Source organism: Drosophila tropicalis, unplaced genomic scaffold (assembly GCF_018151085.1).
Source record: "Drosophila tropicalis isolate 14030-0801.00 unplaced genomic scaffold, ASM1815108v1 contig_878, whole genome shotgun sequence".
NCBI classification, from domain to species: domain Eukaryota; kingdom Metazoa; phylum Arthropoda; class Insecta; order Diptera; family Drosophilidae; genus Drosophila; species Drosophila tropicalis.
In genome coordinates, this window is record NW_027173374.1 from 6,287,811 (window position 1) to 6,300,384 (window position 12,574).

The 12,574-nt window shown below is 35.1% G+C and overlaps 1 long non-coding RNA gene across 1 annotated transcript in view; it reads left to right on the forward strand.

The window, feature by feature from the left end:
- Window positions 1-12,574, forward strand: part of LOC137584387 (uncharacterized) — a 128,527-nt gene that overhangs the window by 876 nt on the left and 115,077 nt on the right. The window lies entirely within an intron of this gene.

A 12,574-nucleotide genomic window follows, 5' to 3' on the forward strand; every position in this document is an offset into this window, starting at 1 on the left:
TTGAGATAGTCTAATATCTAAAAGACACATATAAATTTCTTTAACAGACAGATTCGAGTATGAATCGTTGACATACGCTTGCCAACTTGAATGTTGGTATTACCTACTAATATCGTTTAATCGTTTTTAAGTCATGTTTGCTTTCTCTATTAGAATTTGCCTATCGAAAACCCCTCTTGAGAGGAATCAAGAGTTTAATTAACATGACATGCAAGCAAACTGTGTATTTAAAAAGTCAAACTCATATTATGTATACGAAATGTGGGCGTTAACCGGAAGTTGGAGGGCTACGGCGTCGACGGCGGTGACAACTATTTACGCCCAGAGCTCTGGGCATTCGAAATTAACACAAGTTGCGCTGCAAAAAGCTGTGGCAAAAGCGAAAAATTAATTGTGCAGCCAGCGGTCATGCAGCGAGGAAAATTTTCGACAGTCGCTTGTTGCCTAATGTCATGAACACCCACATGTACATATATGTATATGGAAACAGTTCACTAATGCCGCAGGGAAAGAGCAGTGAAGAGAGTGGGTGAGAGAGAGAGCGTTTTCAACCAGGCAGCGGGCCAAACAAGCAGCATTAATTAGTGGCCAATGGCAGGACTACTGAATTTGGGTCCAGTTCGCTTCGGCCTGGTCTGGTCTGGTTTAGCGTCTCTCTGCTTTACATTTTTCTTGCCCTGGCTGCAGAGTTCCATGACAAATTAGATGTGCCAGTGCTCTCAAGTGTGCTAAAGCAGCAAAGTTATTATGCCGCCGTCCCCAACTCCCCCCTCTCTCTCTTCTTGGCTTGACAGTGCATTTGTTTTACGATATATCCGTTCGCCTCTTAAAAGTATGCAACATGCTTTGGCCTTTGGCTCAAATGTGCATTGAGTGCATTTACTTCTCTCTATCTCTATTTCCCTCTTTCTCTTTCTATGTGTGTGTGTGCGCGTGTGTGTATGTCTAACTGTCTGTTTGTATGGGCGAGTATTATGTATTTTACGCTGACACTAAAAGCTATTTGTAAATTTCGTGGTTGCAATTATGTTTGCTGTGTTGTTGACCACCTAACGCCCACCTCGTCTCCACAGTCCCCTCAATGCCATACTTGGCGCACTTAACACACTCTTTCTATCTCTCTCTCTCTCTTTCGCTCTCTCTCTCACCCTCTTTATATTGCTTGGTCTGTGTTTTTCTATGTGGCTTCGCTGGTTATTATTAGTTTGGTGCGGTTTTTCTGGCCGTGGTCGCTTTGCCCTATACAGCATTCTCTATGAAATCCTTCTCCTTGCTGACCACATCATATATGTAGGAATACACATACAAGCATACATAAATATTTACACTATATCCCCCCATTAAGTGTATGTGTGTGTGTATGAGAGAGAGTGTTCTGCCTGGCACATTAAAGTTTTGGCTATTTCGGTTATTTTTATTTTGTTTTTTTTTTTGTTGCATATTTGGCACAGTTTTTCTGTCTACCCACCAAAAAATAAGCAAACGGAAAATAGTTGAAATTATTACAAGTATGTTTTGGTTGGCAGCATTATTGGCACGTTTTGTTGGTGGCTAAAATATTTGTTGTCCTAACATTTGGCTTAGATTTGCATAGAAATGAAGCCTAGAAAATGTTTAATGGTGCCACAATTCAAATAAAATTTACTCAACAGCTGTTTCGATTTGGAAACACAATCTAAAACATTGAATTCTGAATCCTTAAACCGATAGATTTGATTTTATGTTGGCATATACGATTGTGTGTGGTTTTCATCACAGCTAAAATCAAATTATTGCTCTGATATCTAATAAGTATTTCTAAGAATAATTACCATACGATTTGCTGATGCTTGTCATTTTTAAATGGATATTTTAGTCATGACACTTGGAAAATGCCATCAGGCAAACCAAAATACAGGACAATGCAATTTCGTTTATACAATAACCGACACATGGCCAATTTTTAAATACGCTGCTGGCTCAACTTCCACTCAAATATCTTGTTAGTCGTTTTAATTATTGCAACCTGAAAAAAACTTGTATTTAAACATTTTTTTTGCCACAAAAGAGAAAATATGTTAACATAAAATGGGGCGAGAAAAAATGAAGAGGAGCAATCAGCTTTGAGGTGAAAAATAAATATATTGAACAATTTTCCATTGTGTCTGAGGTAGCAGCTGGTCGCCAAAAAGTTTCATCACCAGCTACAGAGGGAGACATTTACTTAAAATATGCCAACAAATAATGTTCACACTTCAACGAAGGCCAAATTCGATGGCTCTGTCTGCCATATACACACGTAAGACAACGGTTTCTCGTTTTTTCTTTTACGTCGGTGCTTTCAATGTGTTTTTTTTTTTTTCGGTGGTCTGCCACAAATCATTCAGTGGCATGAATTATTGCCAACGCTTAGAACGTGCTCACAGCGTTAAAGTGTCATTACTGGGCTTAATGAGTCGGCGAACTGCAGGAGGAAAAAAAGAAGAGAAACCCACAAAGAAAAAGTATAACACTAAAAGCAAGGGACAGGCAAGTAGGAGACATACACACCGACTATGAGACAGGCGAGAAGTGGGCAAAAAAATGTGTAGCATGCAAACAGGCGCACTACATTGTTCATTGTCTGCGTCTAATTTATGTTTGCTGTTGGTCAGCTAGCGATAATAAATAATAGTTTGTGCTCTTAAAACAAACAATAGGGTATTAATGGGTACATTGAGCTGGCATAAGCCATGTTAACGATCTCAAACTGTATCAAATTATGGCAAATATCCTGTTAGATAATGTTTAAATCATTTTCTCCAATAGTTTTAGTAAGAATCTCAGTATGTACATGATCCATATCCATCCAAAAAGTTATTAAACTAAACGCTAGCTGCTTCTCTTATAAGAAAGAACTGGTTTAGTTCTACAGTTTCAGCTCCTGTTGCCTTTAACATAATAGGTTGTTACCTATTAGATCGACTTTTTCAAGCCAATTCATAAGTTTAGATGATTTGTATGCCAAACTACGTGAAATATGTGAACTTATGTTCTTGTTGCTCTTGATTAGTTCCATCCTGACGGCAAAACCAAACCATAAAAGAACAGAAACCTATTAACACTTGTACGCCATGCTCTTGGACCATGCAATGCCATGCATCCAGCAATAGCTAAGAAGAAGCAACCATTTTAGGTCACCCACAACCGTCCAAGGAGTCACCTACATTTCTGGGTCTAGAAAAGCCACCCAACCCCACCCCGCAGGCAGCATAAATCGTGCCACCCGAAATGCATAAACCAGGCATGTCGCGCAATCATTTTCAGCTGCCACGTGCCGCGGCATACATTTTGTGCATTTTATGCACCCCAGGCACAGCATATAGCCACGCCCCCAAAAGACTCTGCTTCGCATCCACTGGCCAAGACAACCAACAACAAATGGGCAACGAGAAGGAAGCTAAAGGAGTAAAATTTTAAAGCTGATTACTCAATAACTTTACTCGCTAGGTAGTGCAGAAAATGCAAGGCGTATCCTTGAGAGTGCATAATTCCTGCACCCTATCCAAAAAAATAAACTTGAGAGAGGAGAAACCGTTCTTGAGCTTTTTCAGGTTTTCTTTCAGCTGCCTTGCTAGTCATTTTATGTGCACTTAAATTATGTTTGTTATTAAAGTCGGTCCATTTACATATATATAAATATATATATATATATATTTGCTTTCTCTGTGTGTGTGTGTGTTGTTTTTACTTTCAACCAAATGTAATTTATGCTTAAATTGAGTTGAGTTTCGTGTGCCTTGAAGGTAAAAGAGAGCAGTTTTGCTTTACTTGCTGCAACCCATCAATGAGATGGCAAATGCATTTTTTACACATTATAGAAGACTCTTGAATGAATAATTTATGCTTGCAACATAATTGAGTTGCCAAGCTGCACTAAAAGCATCGAGCAAAGCATTTTGAGGTCAGCTAAGTGCCAACTAATGGATGGCAAGGATTATCTTTAAACCAAATTCCCCAAAGTATTTTAACAGAAAAATGTCTTTAACTTTAAATTAGTTGTCGTGCGGCATGATGTTTTTTTTTTCTTTTAATGCAACAAGAAAATACAAATGCCGAGATTTCGATTATCTGGTAAACACATTAAACTGTGTGGCAGACAGCAAAGCGCCCTACCCCGCGAACTACTCTCTCAATATAAGCAACATCTCAAGGCAGCCAGAAATTCGCGTGTGCCCGAAAACAATATTTATTTGCCCCAAGCTCAGAGCCTTGGCAGAGCGCTAAAATAGAAATCTCTGTTAGGTATGCCAGCAACAGAAATACCACAAAAAATCCCCATTCCCGAAACGAAACCAAGGATTTAAAAGCGAAAAAAAGGGCAAGAAATAGCGGAAATACAAAGTTGAGGTATCAGACCAGGAAGTGCATATCGCGTAAAGGAAATGCAATGGCAATGGTCTAACAGCAGCAACAACAACAAGAACAAGGATGCCAACAACTCGTAAATAAAATGCAATACAAATGCTGGCTGCCAGAGTGCAAACAAAACTAAAGCCAAAATTTTGTGACAGGCAATACAGTGGTGAGTGGCCATTGTTGAACATAACACCATAAAATAGTCAGTTAAAATGCTATTCACTTAGTTTGTTTACCAAATTATTTCCTATAACTTTCAGATGAAATGAAGTAAGTTTAACTTATATCTGTTGTATGTATATATAATTTCCTTAAAGTTCTTTAATTAAATTTAACTGTTGGCGTTACATGAAAAAGGAGGACAGCTCAAGGCTCTCCATGATTGACTCAAGACTTAAGGCTTTTGCACAAAAAAAAAGTGATATATGTATATAAACGAGGTCAATGCAAGTGAAAAGCTCTTCGATTGCAGAACTCAACTGCTACTGACAGCATTTCGCATGTTGCCTTTTAGCTAATAAACTCACTTGACAGAGTTAAAATTAATTATTTTTCATTTCTCTTACAAGTGTGAATGCGACATATGTCAATAACTTTTAATCCACACAACAATGAGATGATGGGCAACAACAAAAATATTCTTTGAGAATTGCGCCAGAAATCATGAGTTCATCTTTAGTAGACTTTACTGTAGGCACATATAAAATACGCATAGCGACTAACAAATAAAATTGCTAAAAAAGAAATCAAATGGCAGCCAACATTCGCCGTGTGGACAACCGCATGTGTTTGCCTTGATATGCCCCGCATCTAAGCCAAGAGAGATGGAGGAGAGGGTCGAAGTTAGAGAGTGAAAGAGAGCTGTAGAGACAGCGAGACAGTGAGTGAACTTTATTTTGCTGCCCTAGCTAGAAAATTGGAAAATTTGCAAATCACGTAGTTCAGCGCAAAGAAATAGAAATGCGCGTTTTGCGTTTTTGATAAGAACAGAGCAAGTTGGGCCAAAGAAAGAAGAAGAAACGAGACTATGGTAGGAGGGAGAGAATCAAAAGAAAAGAACAACAAAATAAATCTCATTCTCACACATACTTCTCACACATTCTCCAGTCAAATAAAAAATGCATTTTTATTGCCACCTTTTCACGGCTTGGCATATGAAAGTTGAAATTGGCCAACTAACAGGCGGCAGAGTGTGTGTGGGTGTGTTTACTTATCTTCCTCAGCTCATTTGGTAAGCAATAAAAAAACTTGTTGCCAGGTACACACACACACATACACAATGTTTGCCTTTTTGTATGTAGTTAACCTTTTCATGGCTTTCTTCTACAACCAAAACACACAATGTCCTTGTACAGTTGTTGGCCAAATTCAAATTTTCTAAATCGAAATACTTTCACACGCCTTGTTTCTGACATTATTGCATGGGATCTTTGTATGTGTGTGCGCGCTTAAAAGTATGCAATGTTTGTTTAGGTTACAAGATGAAAGTCCACCTAGTAGTCTTTGCTCTCTTGCAAGATTTGCGACTTTGCTAAAGGCAATATGTGGTTTTTTACTACCCCACACCAAAAAATAAAAAACGACTTCAAAGCGCTACACAAAATGTATGCATGTTTGCCCCAGGATAAACTTTCAACCCCTTCTTTACTAGAAAAAATAAAGCCAACCCTACTGAAAATAGATGAAAATAGAAATTTCAACTCATTATTCGTGTGCAGTGGTCAATCGATCTAATGCTAAACTAATGCCCATTTATATAACTAATAAACCTCTCCATCTTCCAGTTCAATAAACTTGAACAATTTCTGCATTTTAGCCACCAATAAGCACAATTTTGCAATTGAATTAATTGTGTCAATTGAAAAAGTCACTGGCCATTTATTAAATTATAACAGACATAAAATTAATTACCATCATGAGTTAAATAGCATGAAATAAAACAAAAAGTTACAAAAAAGCCATAGATTAGCTTATTTCATTTCACTTAATAAATTAAGTGCAAACTAATTCAAATGTTAAACCAAATTTAATAACAGAAATTTGATTTAGAAAACTTTCAATATAAATCAGTTATTTCTTTAATTAGAAACAAGGCAAAAGGAAAAAATTATCACCAAAAACCAAAAAAAGAAAAAAACATTATGTACTTATTTATTTATATCTCATAACTTTTGCTCAACTCACAAAATATTGGCCATAAAGTAATCTCTAAACAACGTAAATCACAATAAAAATACCAAGAAACCAAGGAATGGTCATTAAAGGAGAGCAGAGGAGGGAGGGGGAAACTTGATTCAAATGAAATTGTAAATGAAATCTGCCCACATTCAGCACTATAATGTGCTGACAGACTAAACCAGACTCACAAATAATCAAGCCAAAAATTGTGGCGATCGGCCAACAGGAGAGAGACAGACAGACAGAGAGCGAGGTACTTTTGGAAAGAGCCAAAGCCAAAGTAAATGACAATAATGACATAATAAAAAGCACTGCTGAAATAGACAACAAAGAGGGGCAAAAACAGTGAAGAAAGCGAGGGCAGACGGGGAGAAAATCACCAAAAACAAACCAAGACCAAACAGCATGACAATAAAACGAACGTTAATAACGATAAGATAAGAGCAGCTCAGACATGAAAAGCCATGGCAAAGGGGGCAAATGTTAAAACAATAACCAGCTAAATGTGCTAAACAAGAGACATAAGGGGGGAACCAACGACCAACGATTATGCGTGACCAAGACCAAGCCAGAATTTGTCTCTGCTAAGCTGCTCCAGATGAAGAAGACGTCAACAAGAATATACTCCAGTGGAATTTGTCTCTCTACGCCCCCTCCAAATGTCATTAAAATTATTCCGCGAAGGGGAAAAAAGCAGTGAAAGGGAGAAGGGTGGAGGTTGTATCTATGTGAATTGTGACTTTCATGTCAAATGATGACTTTGACTTTCATAAAAATTAATGGTAATCACTATTTGTATCGAATGAGCATGACGTTGCCTAAAAATGAGAGTGATGAAGACCTTCAAAGTGATTACATTTAGTTGTCTATCAAATTGATGGCTTTGTTTATATAACTATAACTATTTGTGTTGAAAATGGCTTTCCCGAAATGAAAAGAATGAAACTTACTATGTTTTAATCTTTTTAATTTCTCTGGTTTTGCAATTTGTCTTTATTGGGTTCATTGGAAAACCTCGACACACACATAGACACGCACACACCAAATTTAGCCCCTAAAAACATTGCCACAAGCTGCGCTCGAATGATTTTATTTCGGTTAGAGTTTGGTTTTGAGCTTCATACAAACTTTGTCTGTCCTGGCAATGCACCTAAAGTTTATGGCACAGGTGTGTGATTTTCTTTTTTCGGATTAGAGCAAAATTTGGCTTACCTGTCGTATGAGCAACTTGCTAGGGTCAAACGCAACGAATAGCAAAAAGAGAGAGAGAGAAAGAGAATGAGAATGATGTGGGGCAAACCACCAACAAACCACAATGGAAAAAGACAAGCCTATGAAAAAGATGCCACAGGAATTGGCCACATGCTGTGCTCAGAAATGTAAAATGTTGTCACAAATGCATCAGAAACATTCATTTATTCAGTCCTTTCGTTTTTCCTCCCAATCGATGCGGAAAATTCAAAGGACTGTATCTGTATCTGTTGAAAGAATATTTTCAATTTTTAAGAGCATCTTTCATCGGTTTTTTGGTTGCATTGCTATTCATTAATTTTTTACACATCATTTACTGATCCTTTTACACATCAACTTAAAGCCATTTCTGTGGTCCTTTTGGTGTCTTTCCTCATGTCATAATTAAACAATTTTTATACATTTTTTGTTGTTTTTTTTTGTTTGCTATTGTCAATAAGAAATGCACATTAAAAATGATTTATTGTCAATTTTATTTACAGATACTTATTGGCAATGTGCTCTGTAGATTTATTTATGACTTTGGTGTATTGTTAATAATTTTTATGCAATAAAATAATTAATAGTGGAAATGCCAATAACAACAACAGCAAGACCATCAACCCATAAGGGGTCAGAATTAAATATATATCGGCTTAACAATAAATACAATTAAAATAGGAAGTACAGTCTACGAAATGTAAATATATAAAGGTTTAAAATCAATGGAATACAGTTACAATGCCAGTTTTAGTTCCATTCTTAAATTGCTAGCTAAGATGGAGAATATTGGATATCATTTACATTAGGAAAATATAGAGAAAAGCCTTGGATATATACCTTTAATATAACATAATCAATATCAACAACATACTTTGTCCCATTACATTAACAATGTGATCTGTCAAAAGATTAAAACAATATTAGCTGAACCACAAAGACATAAGACTATAAAATTATCTGATATATATAGAGGGTTATTCAATCGAAAGAAACCCTTGAGCTGATCAATTAAAAGCTTATACATTTCATTTCTGAGTTTTAACTTACTTATAATATTTAAAATTATTATAATAACAATGTATACAAAATGTTCAAAGTTTGTAGTTGGTTAATTTTTTTATGATTTTGCAAAAAATTAGTTGCCACAGTGTACATAAAAGGAACTCATAAACTAGCTAAGACTCGTTTGCCTAAGAAGATGTATAATTTATATCCGTTAAAGTGAATATAGATCTTTCATCTGAAATAATTTTAATTCACGGCTTTAATTACAATGTTTTTTATATAAAGTTGAAGATTTAATAGTTAAAATAGTTTGATTTCGCAGTCTTGCAGTTTCATAAACTAGAATACCTCACAATTCTTTCAGATGGATGTCTCATATATTTGATTATTTTCAAAACAAGGTTAGGTAATGTCAGTTGTGTTTGTATTAAACTTATTGTCATATTTTCATTGTGTTAAGGTTACTTCTAGGTGTGGCAACTTTTAGAACAAGGTGTGGCAAACCCAGCCTTGCACTTATTTAATACACATATCTTATTTTTCAGATAGTAGTTAGCTTTGATTTAGTCATTTCGTTAAGCTTATTTACTCATTACTTATTTACATTTTGCATACTATTGGAGCCATTTGTTTTTGTTCTTGTCGTTGCCTTTTTTTTTTTTTGCCATTTAATCGCCTTTATTAATAACAGTTTATGTAAATTTAAATGTATGATTAACCTTAAATCAATAACAGGCCGATACGTTTATATATCGTATCTCATTATTATACCAAAATCCATTCGTTGTACTTAATTAACAATGACGTAATGTCTGTGGTGTTTGTAATGTCCATTTTTATGGATTAATTTTGATGTAAAATATGTGTGTGGACGGAAATTGCATGTTCTTCAAGAATTAATCTCCCAACCAAAACCAAAAGCAGAGGTTTATAAAAATTATCTTCCATCAAAATCCTACAATTCTTCTCTTGAAGACAAACTTTGATTGCTTATAATTAATTTAGACAAATTATTGCATTCTCAATAGTTCTCTTGTGAAAATTTTCATTGCAGTTTCATTCAACACTCTTGCCATTTATTGAAGTGGCGCGAAAGTGTTTCTGTAGACAATTGAATTAACATTTTTCAAGTCTTTTTCAATTGACAGAGAGCAGCAGCAGCACAAGGAAGATAAATGCAAAGAAATTAATGCATAAAAATTCTTTTTATTGGCAGTTTTTTTTGTTGGTCTTTCGAATTTTTTCTGCAAGTCTGACAATGAATGAGGAAATGCGAAAAGTGCCTGCATTTGACAGATGACTGGAAACAATGGAAAGTGTCATGCAATTGTTGGCCAGCAGGAGGTGCCAAAAAGGCAGGAAAAAAGTAAATAAGAATTGATAGAATGCAAAAAAAAAAAAAAATGTCTTTAATTTCATTGAGTGTTCATTCGGGAAAGATGGCAGATTGGGCGAATAGAAAGGGGTTCAATCATAGAGTAAGTCAAATGCCTGCTCATAATCGATTTCATTATGTTTGTCAGCAAGAGTCAAACTTTTTAATTACATTTTTTTGTGAAAAGGTGCTATGCTACGTCCTAGAATCGTTATTATAAGACTGTATAATAGAAGAAAAACCGAAAATTTTATGCAGCATGAGACGTTTTCTCCCTGTTTCTCTCTTCGTCTCTGTTACCCTTTATCACACTGAAAAGACCTGGTCAAAGTTTGTGCAACACTTAAACTTTAATTGTGCACAACTTTTGGCCATGTCCTGTGTGAATGTCCTGGATGCGTGCGTGCCTGTGTGCATTGTTGATAGATGGCTTTGAGAATTCTGTGAATGGGGTCAGAGTCTTTCCACCTTGTTCTTCCTCTCTCTGTCTGAGTTGGGGAAATGTATAAAGGATTAGAGACGTTGCAATCCTGCCTCATGAGGCTATTGAAAAATGACTGTCACATGCTGTGTGCGTCAGTGTCTACATGTGTGTGTGTGAGAGTTCTGCTTAATGTCTGTTTGCCAAATGGTTTAGCACATTCATTGGGTGCTGACCACAAATTCAATTTGTCTGATAAGATAGTCCAAAGAGGTCCCAAAAGCATGCAAAAATGAGAGTTTAAAATAACAAGATAAAATAGAAGAATTTCCACATCGAAATGCAGACACACACAAATACCAAAAAAAAAAAAAAATAATAAATGAATTTTGTTTTTACTAATCTAGAAACTTGTTTAAATTTCATTAAATCTCTATGTAAATTATTATCTTTTGACTTTAAAACATCAGCATGCAGTTCTTAAGATAAATAACTAAAAAGAGTTGAATAAAAATCTTGATCAATTAAATATTGATTGATGTTTAGTCATGCGACTTTGCAAGGGTGATTAAATAAATATGAATAACTAACTAAAACCTTTTAGAAAGCTTAACTTCAAAGATAATAAGGTCTAACGCGCTTTAAAATTAAAATCCGATTAAATATGTTTTAGAAACCTTTAAGAAAAGACCACTCAAATGATTTCTATATTTGACCTTGGACTGCCCAAAGCACTGTAAAAATGGACAGAAAGTCAACCCTCAAAAACAAAAACAGAAAAGAAAGAGAAAACATGTTTGAAGTCTTTCATGTGAAGAGTTCTTAAAACAATTCTTCACCTAACATTTACAACAACTTTGCTTGAAAGTGAATAATGAGATGCAAATATTTTAATGGCACAATCCTATAAAAACACCCTAAAAGGCACACACACACACACACATATATATATGTGTGAGTATGTTAAGGTATGTGTTATCCTGTAACTTCATTTATTCGAAAAGCTTTTCCTTTCGGTTATTTCAAACTCGGACCATGACGGGAGGATACGGAGGACAAGGCAACACCATGGCAGAGGGATGAGGACGAGTAGAGGCAGAATTGTAGCTGTCGACATGGCCCCCAAGTGAGAAATATTGTTTTAGTTTATCATGACAGGACTTTTACAAGTTTAAACTGCTCATACATTAATTAAAAACTTAATAAAAATAAAACATACCAAAGCCATCAAAAAAAAAAATAAAACGTGGCAGCTAACCCCAAAAAAAAACGAAAAAAAACAACCAGAAACTAGCAGCAGCTGCATAAAGTAGTTAACAATGTGTAGAGTAAATTGCTAAAATAACACACGTCCACACAAAAAAAAAAAAAAAAAAAACAATGAAAAACTCAACAATATTTAAACTTGCAGTGAAAAAAAAATTGCTTACTACACACAGAGGGATCTAAAACAATTATTATTTTCTGAAATTTACATTGAGAATATCAGTTGGTTTACTAATTTATTTTATACTTTTTGGAATTAGTCGGCAATTTTTATTCTTTTGAAGGAATTATTTACAAAGTGTGACCTAAACCTTTGATTTAATTTCAATTTTGTGCATCTGCACGATAAAACTGCTTTTTTAAATAATGGAATTAGGGTTGAAATATATATTTTTAAGCAATTTATGAATTTATGCGTATCTCGGTGCTAAATGTTTTTTGAATAACAATAGGAAATGAGAAATCAAGGTCCGATTAAATTAAACAAGTGTCAAAAACGAATCTTTGGCCCAGAACTTATGCATTTACAATTTCAATACATCACATTATCAGGTAACAATTGTGTATTTTTGCTAGCCATTTTGGTATGGTCTGTAGAGGAAAACTTAAAGAACTTTAAGACCTTTCACAAGTTGCATATCTATTTTGCTCCATGAAATGATTATTATTGTTTCAAATGTTTTTGTTCTCTTTTTAATTTTCCGACTGAACAGAGACAG